The sequence below is a fragment of the Dermacentor silvarum genome, chromosome 8, assembly GCF_013339745.2.
Source record: "Dermacentor silvarum isolate Dsil-2018 chromosome 8, BIME_Dsil_1.4, whole genome shotgun sequence".
In the NCBI taxonomy this organism is placed as follows: Eukaryota; Metazoa; Arthropoda; class Arachnida; order Ixodida; family Ixodidae; genus Dermacentor; species Dermacentor silvarum.
The window spans coordinates 114,783,446-114,795,686 of NC_051161.1; the positions used below are offsets into that span (position 1 = coordinate 114,783,446).

The 12,241-nt window shown below is 43.8% G+C and overlaps 1 long non-coding RNA gene across 1 annotated transcript; it reads right to left on the minus strand.

The window, feature by feature from the left end:
* Nucleotides 1–261: 261 nt before the first annotated feature.
* On the minus strand, nucleotides 262–9,477 carry LOC125947324 (uncharacterized). The gene is made up of 4 exons (XR_007468185.1): nucleotides 9,417–9,477; nucleotides 8,181–8,282; nucleotides 5,101–5,223; nucleotides 262–356 (listed from the first exon to the last, which is right to left on the minus strand). It is a non-coding gene; the product is annotated as an uncharacterized LOC125947324 (long non-coding RNA).
* Between the last annotated feature and the right edge of the window lie 2,764 nt (nucleotides 9,478–12,241).

The window sequence follows — 12,241 nt, forward strand, 5'->3', positions numbered from 1 at the left end:
TATGTACTACAAGTATGCAAATGTAATTCTTGCAGGTGTACTGCATGCTTTATCATTTGTACTCATTTTACTGCAGTGTTGTGTTGCTGTAATGGTTTGTGCATAAAACAAATGTACAGCAAAGCGTAATTTTAAGTTGGAAAAACGTCGGGTGAAGAGGACTTGTAAAAGAAATACATAAGTATACTTTACGTGTGTTTTTATGTACACCCATTCAAACATTATTACTGAAGCGCTCTGATTTTAAGACGGGGCATGTCACACATCTGACAAGCATAGTTTATTCGAAATTCTATAATGGTACTCTGACAGAAAACCAGTGGAATGTGTTGCTTTGGTGAGAGCTTGCAGGGCACCTGAAAAAGTAAAGAAAAGCCAACAATTTCTTTTCACTTGTGCAACAGGTTCACACAAAGGCAAAAGCAGTTTTGCGTATGTTCACACAGATAAGAATGGGTAAGCATTTAGAATATAGGAGATACTAACAAATCTCATTCAATGGTAACTGGTTTCAGGCAATATGGCTATGATTCTAAGCGAACATGCATTACTGTGGTAGAATAAACTGTCACAATTAGCGGGCCACTGAAACAAGTGTTATAATCAAAAAGACATCATTCATTCGGTTAATAGTATTAAAGCAACAGAAGTAGTACAAGCATAAAATACACATTTAAAAAGCAGCATGGACACGTCACGCTAATAAATTACTTGGAAGCTACCTTTCTGCCAGCAAAGTAAATACCGTTGTGGAATAGTGGCTTTAGCATACGTTTGGCTGGTTTATCCCATACTGATAATTATGAGACTTAGATGGGCTAGTTGGTTGCTGGCTTGATGGAACATGTTATGATGGTGTTTGTAGTAAATTCTGCTTCTTTCTACGCCACGATCTCATTGGTAATCTGGACAGAGTGTTCCTCTGACCCCTGACAAAGTGCAATGAGCATGAGAAGGTACCGCCTCCTGCTTTTTAACTATATTGCACGAGAACACCATAATATGGTCGTGCGTCGTCCTGAAGGGAACATCACCTTAGATGACTCTTGCACAGGAGGGTGCTTGGTGCACCTGAGTACTTCTGCCGGTCTCACTGATTATTGTCCCTTAAAGGCACTAAAATGACGCGTGATGGATGCTCGCACGATATAGCTAGAAATGGGGGAGGCTGTACACCTGGCCTCCAAAACATGCATGTTCATGTGTATGCATAGAGTTGTCAGCTTGCTTATTTCCTGTGCTTTGTGTTTCTGTGTGGACCTGCGTGCTAGGCCATGCCACGGGCTGTGCCGAATGTTTGGTATGTTATTGGTACTTTCTTCATTAACAAGTTCAGGGCCACGATCTTGTAGCAATGCATTTTCTGATGCCGTTTCTAATAGTGCTTCGTCAGTTGTCATAGTGACACTGTGCCCATGTTGTCAGTATGGATTTGATGGAACATGTTATAACGGTGCATGTGAGGACGGCACATAGAAAGAGTGCACTGAGGACAATCGCCGAGCTTCAACTGAGGTTTACTGCAGCAGTTCCTGCACAGAAACATTGGACGAAACACCGCCATGGTGCACATTGTCAGCACGATCATAACAGAAAGTCATCATGTCATACAGCACTACAAACGTTCTCATCTGCACAACATTAAAGACACATTTGTACTACACGTTATACCCCATCATCAATTTACGCTCTTCAAACCCGCGAAATTCAAAACCTTTTCTTGCAAATATATGTCTTTTCTTTTTGATAAATTAAATAATGTGATGTTAATGCAACTTTCTCCATTCTTTTTTATATGAAATGCCCCAAACAATTCTCTCTCTCTTTGATCCTTAAACCTTCCAAGTATACAAGTGTCGTCGTACACTGGAGTGCAAATACACCTTTACAATGGTCAGCCAAGCGACCCCCCCGCTACAAAAGCCTGCACGGATGCTCGATGCTCCCTCAAATGGTCATTAACACATCTACCAGTTTGGCTGACATAACTGCCACACGACAGCGGGATGTGGTAAACCACCTCCGTCTCGCAGCGTACGAAGCCCTTAACATGCTGTTTTGCACTCTTTTGTGAAGTGCGTGTACTGTTCCCGGCATAGCACATTCGTGCCAGTTTTTCCGAGCGGAGGAGACTATGGGATTATTGGAACTCAAAACTTGTTAAGAGACATCGCATTGAACAGTATCAGATCCGCGCTCGAATGGTGATGTGAGCATCAGAAAGCTCGGAGTGCAAACAACCAAGAGGCTCAAGCAGGCGGGTTTCCCTGGTGAAACAATCGCTTCTGTTGTTGAAAGCCTATTTGGTGAAGTAAGGTCTGGTGTGGGGAGCAAGGGAGCCGATAAAGAATGGTCAAGGAAGCCGTTAATGGTGCCTTATCCCACCACTTGAAGAAAGTGGCCGGAAAGTGCGGCCTTCCCATAGTGTTCTCCGCTCAGAAAAACTGGGGTGAATTTGCCGTGCAGTAAACAGTGCACGCACTTCACATAAGTGTGCGAAACAGCATGCTAAGGGCTTCGTACGCTGCCAGGCGGAGGTGGTTTACCACAAGCCGCTCTCTTGTGGCAGGTGTTATGTCAGCCAAACTGGTAGATGTTTTAATGACCATTTGAGGGAGCATCGAGCATCCGTGCCGGCTTTCGTAGCAGGGGGTCACTCGGCTGACCATTGCAAAAGGTGTCCTTGCACTCCAGTGTACGACGACACTTGTATACTAGGAAGTTTTAAGGATCAAAAAGAGAGTGAATTGCTTGAGGCATTTCACATGAAAAAAGGAAGGAGAAGGTTGCATTAGCACCGCATCACTTAATTTGTCAAAAAGAGAAGAGACATATTTGCAAAAGTTTTGCAAGTTGGCGGGCTTGAAGAGCGTAACTTGATTGCATAACGTGTAGTACAAATGTGTCTTTGATCTTGCGCAGATCAGGATGTTCCATAGAGTTGTATGACATGACCATCTGTTGTGATCGTGACGACACAATGTGCGCCATGGCGGTATTTTGTCCAATGTTTCTGCGCAGAAACTGCTGCTTGTGTAATTTTTCTGCTGTAAACCTCAGCTGAAGTTCGGCGATTGTCCTCTGTGCATTCTTTCTGTGATCCGTTCTCACACAGCGCCGTTATACGATGTTCTATCAAACCCGTACTGATAACGTGGGCACAGTGTCACTATGACAACTGACGAAGCACGATTAGAAATTGCATCAGACAACGCATTGCTACAAGATCATGGCCCTGAACTTGTTAATGAAAAAAATACCAATAACGTGCCAAACATTCGGCGCAGCACACGGTATGGCCTAGCGCGCAGATCCACACAGAAACACAGAGCACAGGAGATGAGCAAGCTGACAACTCTATGCGTACACATGAGCATGTATGTTGTGGTGCTCAGGTGTACAGCCTCCCGCATTTTTATCCATATTGTGCGAGCGTCCACCCCGCATCATTTTAGCACCTCTAAGGCGCAATAATCAGCGAGACATGTAGAAGTACTCTCAGGTGCACCAAGCACTATCCTGTGCAAAAGTCGTCTAATGCGATGTCCCGTTCAGGATGATGCACAACCATATTATAGTGTTCTTATGTAATATAGTTAAAAAGCGGGAGGCCTTATCATGCTCATTGCATTTTGTCAGGGGTCAGAGAAACACTCTGCCCGGATTACCAATGAGATCTCTGCCGGTCGTGAACAGTGGATGACAAGAGTGGCATGGAATGAAGCAGAATTTGCTACAAACTTGCGATCTTGCAACTTTTGGAGATATCGCAGCTGCGTACAACGTATGGAAACCTTTGGGTGATAACATTTTCCCTACAGTGTTGCAGTCAAGATTTCGAGATACCCGAAGCACAGCACAGAAGCATTGCTAGATAAGAGGTCAAATATACATAAAGTCGATACCGAGCCACGAAAAAATTTTCGACTTAACTGATATGTTCAGATATCAGAGTTTGAGTTAACAAGGGTTCAAGGGATACTCCGGAGTCCCCTACTACAGCATGCCTCATAATCATATCGTGGTTTTAGCATGTGAAACTCAAGAATTCAATTTTTTTAGAGCAAACAGTATATGCATAAGACCAAATGATAATATAGAATATGCTGACAGCAGCTACATAAACAAAAATTTCATACTTTCATGAGGCCTGCACCTGCACTGTCAGTGAGCTGTACAAATTACAGAAGCACAGTCTACAAGCTTATGTGTCTTAGTGTGAGCAAGGAACCCGCATGGGCTCCAAAACCCATCGAACCATTTAACCTAACCCAACGAGCCAAGCTAGTTTCGTTCCAAGAAAAGTTGCAGCACGTAGGCTTTTCCTAGAATTCTTTCTCGGCCAAGAACAAGCTTGGCTTGTTGTGTAGGCACATAAATATTGAAAAGACATGCATCACTACCGGTGAAAAAAATTGAATGCAAAAAAAGCATAGAGTACACAGGTGCAGTGTCTATCACATACCATTATTGTGCAGTAGATGCTACATTGGCTAAACAAGCCAAATGTATAAATGACAGGCTGCGTAACCACGCAAACTTGATGTGTGGGTCAGTTGGCATTAGTATTGCACTGCTCTCAGTGCAATGTGCACCCATATTTAAAAACCACTTGAATGTGGCAAAATATAAGGACCAGAGTGCTTCAGAGATATGTGAATCTTTCTTTATTCAAATGACGGGGAACCAGTGTGTTAGCTCCCTATCAATAGAATTATTAGACATTGAGACTGCTTATCATCACTGTAAAACAAATCGCGCTAGCCATGCCATGCTCCCTTTTTGTATTTGTGTGAGCAACATGCATTCAGATTGATCCATTCCACCCCTTTCGTCCTTGGCACCATATCACTGTGCGAGTAAAAACTGGACTTTTTCTTAGTGAAAGAGTGTTAGTTTAACACACAAACTAGCTCCATGGCAGTTTGTAAGAAAGGAGTATAAGCATCCTCTGAAAACATGCCCATAAAGAACAGTGCTAAAAGAGCTCTTTAAAAAAAGAACATGAATGTATCTCTCATAAAGGCCAACTCTTGTGTCTTTTACTTGACATATTTTTCAATACCAATATTGAGGTGCAAGCTCACCATAGTATATTACCTTGCCAATGAAGCAAATCACAGTGGTGCTTGACTGTCGTGGGAACAACTCGGATGTGAAGATTGGCACCAATTCGCAGCATAGCATGTTCTGCTTACACTTCATCACCAGGCCCAGCCATACCTATAGCAGCATTAAAACAAGTGAACTTAGTGCCATAAGAGAAACAATATAGAAAGTGACACTATGAACAAAGCAACCTTCATTAGGCATAAACAGTAATAAAATGCAGACATTGTACCCACAGCTAACTTGACTTTGAGCAAGATAGCATGCACAGTAAGAAAGATCTGATGTATAAGCCATCTACTTGAATATTACTCGAAAGCCCCTTCTTGCCGCCCCCCCCCTCCCCCTCATGCACGGATGGCTGTCTAGCTGAGTAAACCTGGTTTATCCCAGATACAGTGTAAGGAAGCGTTGTCACTTGGGGGGGCCAATCCTAATATTATTGCAGAACACGCATTCTTACAATGATGTTAATTTTTTTGTAACGCTGGCCATCCTGCAACATTATAGCATCGGTAAGGCTAATCGCATTACCCAATAAGGCTAACCAATAAGTGTCCCAGGAAGCATAACTCCAGATTTCTACTGGGAAGCATTCACTACATTTTGACAAATATGCTTCTATAGCTTCAACTCTATTTTCATCAACATAGTACAAGCTTCAAGCATCTGCACAAACTTAATGCAAAAGGGTGCCATTAGGAATACTACAATAGTTTTCGACCAATTCAGCCTTTAAAATAAACACTGGCAAATTCTTTACTATGCCTAGAACAAATGAAGCTGTTCTGGAATTGAATAAGCCTTTTCCATACATGCCAAAATCACCACCACTATGACTTGATTATGGGCATTTTGTAGACAAAAAACACCAAGCACAAGAGTTAAGCTTGGGCAAGTCGGTAACTTCATTTTGGTGGTGCTCACGTGAGGGAAATAAGCGACAGACAGAGAGTGAAAGCGTGCTGTGCTCTATCGCTCTCTGTCTGACTGTGACTTCCTTGGTATGCGTGCACTGTGGATGTTCCTTATCTCTTTAGTATGTGTGCACAGTGAATACCATTGAAAGGAACATAGAGATGAGATAATGCTAGAATGAATACAATGAACAAGAAACGTGCCTTCTGATGCAGCACATCCTTATGCGACACAATTTTCTAGCAACATCCTAAGCCTGCTATTGCACTGAAAATGGCTTATTCGAGCTGCTGTACAAGACAAGTTTGCTTTTACAGAAGACTGATGACATTTGTTCAATTATTTCGACAAACTTGTGGTTATGCAGTAATGTGAAAAGGTGGCATCATTAAAAGCAACCTTAGTTCTTGTGTAAAAAATTAAATTACATTATGGGGTTTTACATGCCAGAACCACAGTCTGATCATGAAGCACGCCGTAGTGAGGGACTCCGGAATAATTTGGACCACCTGGGGTTCTTTAACGTGCGCCTAAATCCAAGTACACAGGTGTTTTCGCATTTCACCCCCTTGGAAAGGCAGCCGCCATGGTCACGATTTCATCCCGAGACCTCGTGCTTAGAAGCTCAACGCCATAGCCACTAAGCAACCATGGCAGGTATGCAAAAAAAAAGAAAGCATACAGTCAACTCCACAGATCAGGCTAGGTATAAATAAGCAACAGTCAACAAGCTGAACCTTTGCATGATTGCTTTGCATAATGGTTCAGGTAAAAACAATTGCCGAAACATTCCAGATGCACTCAACACGATTTGGAGAAGACAGCATATGAGAGTTAAAAATGTTGAAAGGAAAATGTTTAGAGTAGTGCTTTGCTGCTGCAATGGTTTTTGTCAGTGCGCCAGTGAGCACAGTACGACTGAGGCAGCTGCTGAAAATAATAGATCCTCTTTATGGCTTTTTAGGGACTGATTTGCATGGTTTGTTGCATGCCTCAGAAATTTGCTTATTTATTTATAAACATACCTCATAGGCTCCAGTTGGAGTATTGCATGAGGTGGTAGGAAAAAATTTCTGAACTAAAAAGGAGAACATTCAACAAAAGAACTCAAACAAAACAAGAGAAAAACATACTCTCTCGCAATGTGGCTGCAAATCGGGCAGCTAGGTTATAAAAACAAAGCAATTAGAAACAGTTTCATACTGGTAGTGCTTTAGGGGATAGAATGTTAAATTCTGAGCTTCGAACACTTTAAGCCACCTTTTGTGGCCTTTTGGTCTGAGGTCCCTTCTCTCTAGTATTATGGGAATCAATAACCCCGCTCCCGCCAAATTTTTTTTAAATGTAATACACAATTAGGTCAACTTACAGAAATATAATTAAGAACACAGAATTTGCGCATGCACATATGTTAGAAGAGAGAGAAACAGAAGTCTACAAGAATGCGTAATAACAAAGGTAACCAAAGCCCTGCTGCTTTTGTTGGGCAAATCATAGCAAGACATGAAAGGATATGCATGCCTCACAAGATGGTCCCTAAAGAAATTGCCACAATGCAGTCAGTAGGGAGCACCATGAATTTCTACAATAGCCTCCAATTACATTTAACTCAGAGGAGGCTACTTAAATGAACTGATTAAAATGAAGGTAGGCCAGATTCAAAATATGCAATTCAAGTAGACCGAAACAGCAAGTTATGAATATAGCATACTCATAGCAACAGTGCTGTACATTATGTCATACATGCCAACCTGTGAACTTTATATTTTGTAAAAATTCTGCAGACAAAAATGTTTTATTGGCGAGATAGCACACATTTTTTTAAAGCTTCCTCTCAGCACCCACACTGTTGCATTGATACACACATAATTAACCATTATTTAACAGCACACGAAGCAGCAGCGAACTGAAACACCAGAACTTACAACACTGGTTTATATCACCAGAGCACATTTGCAGTGTTCTTGCTGCTGCCGATTTAGCCTGTTTAAGAAATTTATCTGAACAAACTGGCCTAACGCAAGTGCCCCCTCTGGTATGCTCGTTAGAGATCTTCACGAAAAATACGAAAAATTCAGGAGAGTTGACAGGTATGAATTATACCAACAAAACCTACAGCTTGTGTAAGTGGCAGAGGACCATTTTGTACACACCTTGTCGCAGCATGCAGATCAGATGCTTTGCCGTGCTGTTCCGGCTGCAGAAATGTCTTAGGTTCCTATGCGGTGCCTCTGGTTCACGAAATCTTGACATCCCTAAACAATAAGAAATGTTCCAATTTACTGTAATCCCTGCTGAAACTGCAAGCTTGCAAGTTAACAAGATCATGTTACATTCTGAAAAGTCTCATACAACCAAACTACACGAAGCTGCATCTGGTTGTGCAAACATCTGATTGTTACATCACAAGCGGTTATTTAACTGAAATGAAACTGCAGCAAACATAAATCTATCAAAAGCTTCACACAAACGCACATCTGTAGGAAGTTAAATGTGAATTGTACTACGAAGAAAATTCCTTAGCACATGAAGTGTTCCAAATCGAATTTCTTTATGCGGTGGAACAAAGCATTGTCTCGAAGGACGATGCACTGGAAATTAACCCCAAGAACAAACGCTCTATTTTTCAGCAGAAAAAAAAATTCGATGAAAAAGAAACACGGCTGTTGTAATCTCGGCTTCTCTGAAATAACATTTACAAGCACACGAAAACACACAGGACACCCAACACAAGAAATACAGCCTGTCTGGCGACACTATATGTAGTAGAATTCGCGTACAAGCTAAAATCTGGCCATGCGTCAGACACAACAATCTAGTACCATCTCGCGCAGCCGTTAGCTGACGTACAGCCTCCCGCATTTTTAACTATATCGCACCAGCATACTATGAAATGGGTGTGCGTCGTCCTGAGAATAGCAGCTTAGCAGATGACGCTTGCGCTGGAGAGTGCTTTATGCGCCTCTGCTTACTTTTGTCGGTCTCGCTAAGTATCGCCGTTGAAGGCTCTAAAATGGCCCATGATCGACGCTCGCGCAATATAGTTACAAATGCGGAAGGCTGTATTTCTAGAAATACCTATACAGAAATTACGTACACAAGCAGTAACTTTCCCTGCTTGATTTTTTTCTTTACCAATCAGGTCAAACAATCACCGTTAGCATACGTTATAGCAGAAAGTAAATACATGATAAAGCTCCTGGCAACGTCCAATACGTTTCAGGACATGTTTTGTGAGACTGTTCGCTAAATGTGCACTGCGACATGAACGAACATTCGAAAAACACATTTATCATTGTGGTCGCTTTACTAATCATTTCGTGATCCGTATAACAATTCACACTTCACGAACCATTGACTACAAAACTGCGCGCAAGCGCCGGACTTACCTTTCTAGGCGTAGTCGGCAAACGCTCCTTCATGTCAGGTCGCGGCGTCGACTGCACGACCGATCCTTCCGACGTAAACACTGTTGAATTGCGGATGAACTACAGCACGTAATAGCTCAACAAATTGTTCCGTGCACTGTGATCCGATGCGATATTATCAGAGGCCGGGAACAAAGAAAGCGCAAGCGGGCCATAACTACGATAATCGACATCGGCGAACCACGCGAAAGGTACTGCGAGCTACGTTACGCGGTCCCAGGGGTTAGGTGATCATCAAAGCACACAAGGGGCACGACATTTTCTCTCGGCACAGCGTACACACGATTAAACATCCACATCGGACCTGCCTCAATGCAGCGCGCACACACAGCAACAGGCAGCAACAGCACGGTCATGCCCCTGGGGCAGTGGCAGCGCCTCCTGGGGGCACCGAAAGCGACCATGCTTTCGTGCTTTTGCCCACTTTCGGCCCTTTGGTGACCGCATGTATCGTGCCGGTGTAGTATGTGGTAGTTTGTATGGGTGTTCTGTGGTAGTATTTCGATATCATGCATCTTATACGGCGGGTTCCAGCCACATTCCTTTCAATAGTGAGGACAGCAATCGCCGGTATCCGCGGGGCTGCGTGGCCGAGTGGTTACGACGCTTGCCATGAGATCTGCGGTACGCGGGTTCAAATCCCGTTTTGGCTTATTTGTTTGTTTTTGTTTTTTTTTCTTATTTATTAACCTTTTCTTTCTTTTTTTTTTTTCTCTGTGCTTGGCAGCGCCGTTGGTTGTGCCCCGGCGCCGACGCGAAGCGGCTGTCGTTGGGGTGTTGCGGAGCGCTCGCTCGTGTGTACCAATTCAAATCGAATTTTACCGTAAATAGTTCAAGCATTAAATCGAGCATGACAGCTACAAGTAGACCTTTTTGGTGCAAGTGGGACCACTATGAGCCAATTTAACTGGTTTAACTACCAAACGGGTCCCCTGTTAGACCCATTTCTGTATCGGAGTTTCCTGTTAAAACCTGCCTGCGGGCCAAATAGGCCTCTGTTTGGTGCCAGTGCCCAGTATGAACCTGTTTGTTCGCTAAACGGGGCCCCTGTTTAGACCTATTTCTGTGTGGGAGGGTCCCGTTTAAACCTATTTGCAAGCCAAAGAGGACCCCGTTCAGACCTGTTTGTGTGTAAACGGGTCCTGTTTACACCTGTATGTTGCCAAACAGGACCCCGTTAAAACCCGTTTAAACCTGTATAACCCTGTTTGAATTTAAATAGGATTTTTTAGTAGGGTTAGGACACTAGAACACACTACCATTGGTTTAATTAGGGAGAAGTTCATTAGGGCACACTTCATTAAAAGGGCCAAAGTTAACCCGGAGTCCCCCACCACGGAGTGCCTCATAATCTTATCGTGGTTTTGGAACATATAAAACACCAGCATTTAGTTAGATTGTATTGCTATTTTTAGCTTCTCCTTTGCGCTTTGCGCGGAGATGCCGGTCGTCCGCACCGTCTCTTATCTCCACATGGGTCTGACCTTTGTATGCGCTGTGCATTCGCTGCTCAGTTTCCGTTGAAGCGATAGACTGCGCGAACCTGCGCTTGCTGCCAGCGTTTTGACAGTCGTTGGTTGCGGTCATTCAGTGTGATCTATTCATGTTTGCTTGTGCGCGCTGACACCACGATTGTTAATTCAGTTAGTAAGCCAATGTGTCCAAGTTTATGCAGCCGATAAAACTGCTATCCCTATTCCGAATAGCTCTCTACTAATTTGCTATCGCAATCGATTCTTCGCCTTTCGGGCGAAATTGCGACATTTTTTTTTTTAACTCACGACGCATTTGAATGAAAATTACAAGTTATGTAATGAATTTATAGTGAGCGCGCACGCTTTCGTACGATTCTCTTTAGCATATGCTCAAGTGACTGTCAAGTTTTTGAACAATGCAACAAACATCAACTGGGAATGACATTTCAAAAGTCAAAGTTACAAAAAAACGCGCTTTTTAGTTTGCTACAACCATATTTTCCTTGCTTTCAAATGGATGGTTAAAATCTCGGGAGAAAAATTGCATTCTTGTGACCCCGATTTTCCCAACGCCAACGAGCTGGCGCACGACCAAGCGCGAGTACTCACGCACCGCGGTGATCATGGCGAGCGAAGTGGCGGGGAGGCAGGGGAGCACCGAGACCTGCTGCTCACCTTCAACGAAATAACAACGCACTATCAGCTGTCGAGGAGGGCCTTCCCGCTCCCCCACGCTAAACTCAATAGACCATAGTCATCGATATTCAGAATGCTTCAGACAGGGTCGTTCCCCTCAAGAGGCAGACTGAGCCTTTATTCACCAGAGGTAGAGCCACAATGTCCGGATTGTGGCGAATCATACTGCTCGCTAGCGCACATGCTCTGGCAATGCTCCGCGTTAAGCGGCACCATGTTCAGTAAAGAAGAAGACTGGGAGGACGCCCTGCGAAGCGACGACCACCAGACCCAGCTCCGGGCTGCCCAGAGGGCTCACGAAAGGGTGGAGGCTCACGGGCTTCCCGTCCCAACGTGGGTGCGGCCCGCGACCCCTGCAGACCATTAAACCAAGAGTGGATGGGGAGGGGTTGCTCAGGACTCAATAAAGTTATTTCCTCCTTTTTGTGACAAGTTGCAGCGGGAGCACACGCCGCACGAGCTGCGTCGATAAATGTCGCTGGCTGGGACTCACAGGGATTGCGATCACTACGCAACAACGTTGAACGCAGTGTTACTAGATTTGTTGCAGGCAAAAAAAAACGGCACAAGACCACGCCTGCGTTGACTACGCCAGCGTGGTGGCCAAGAAGCGTA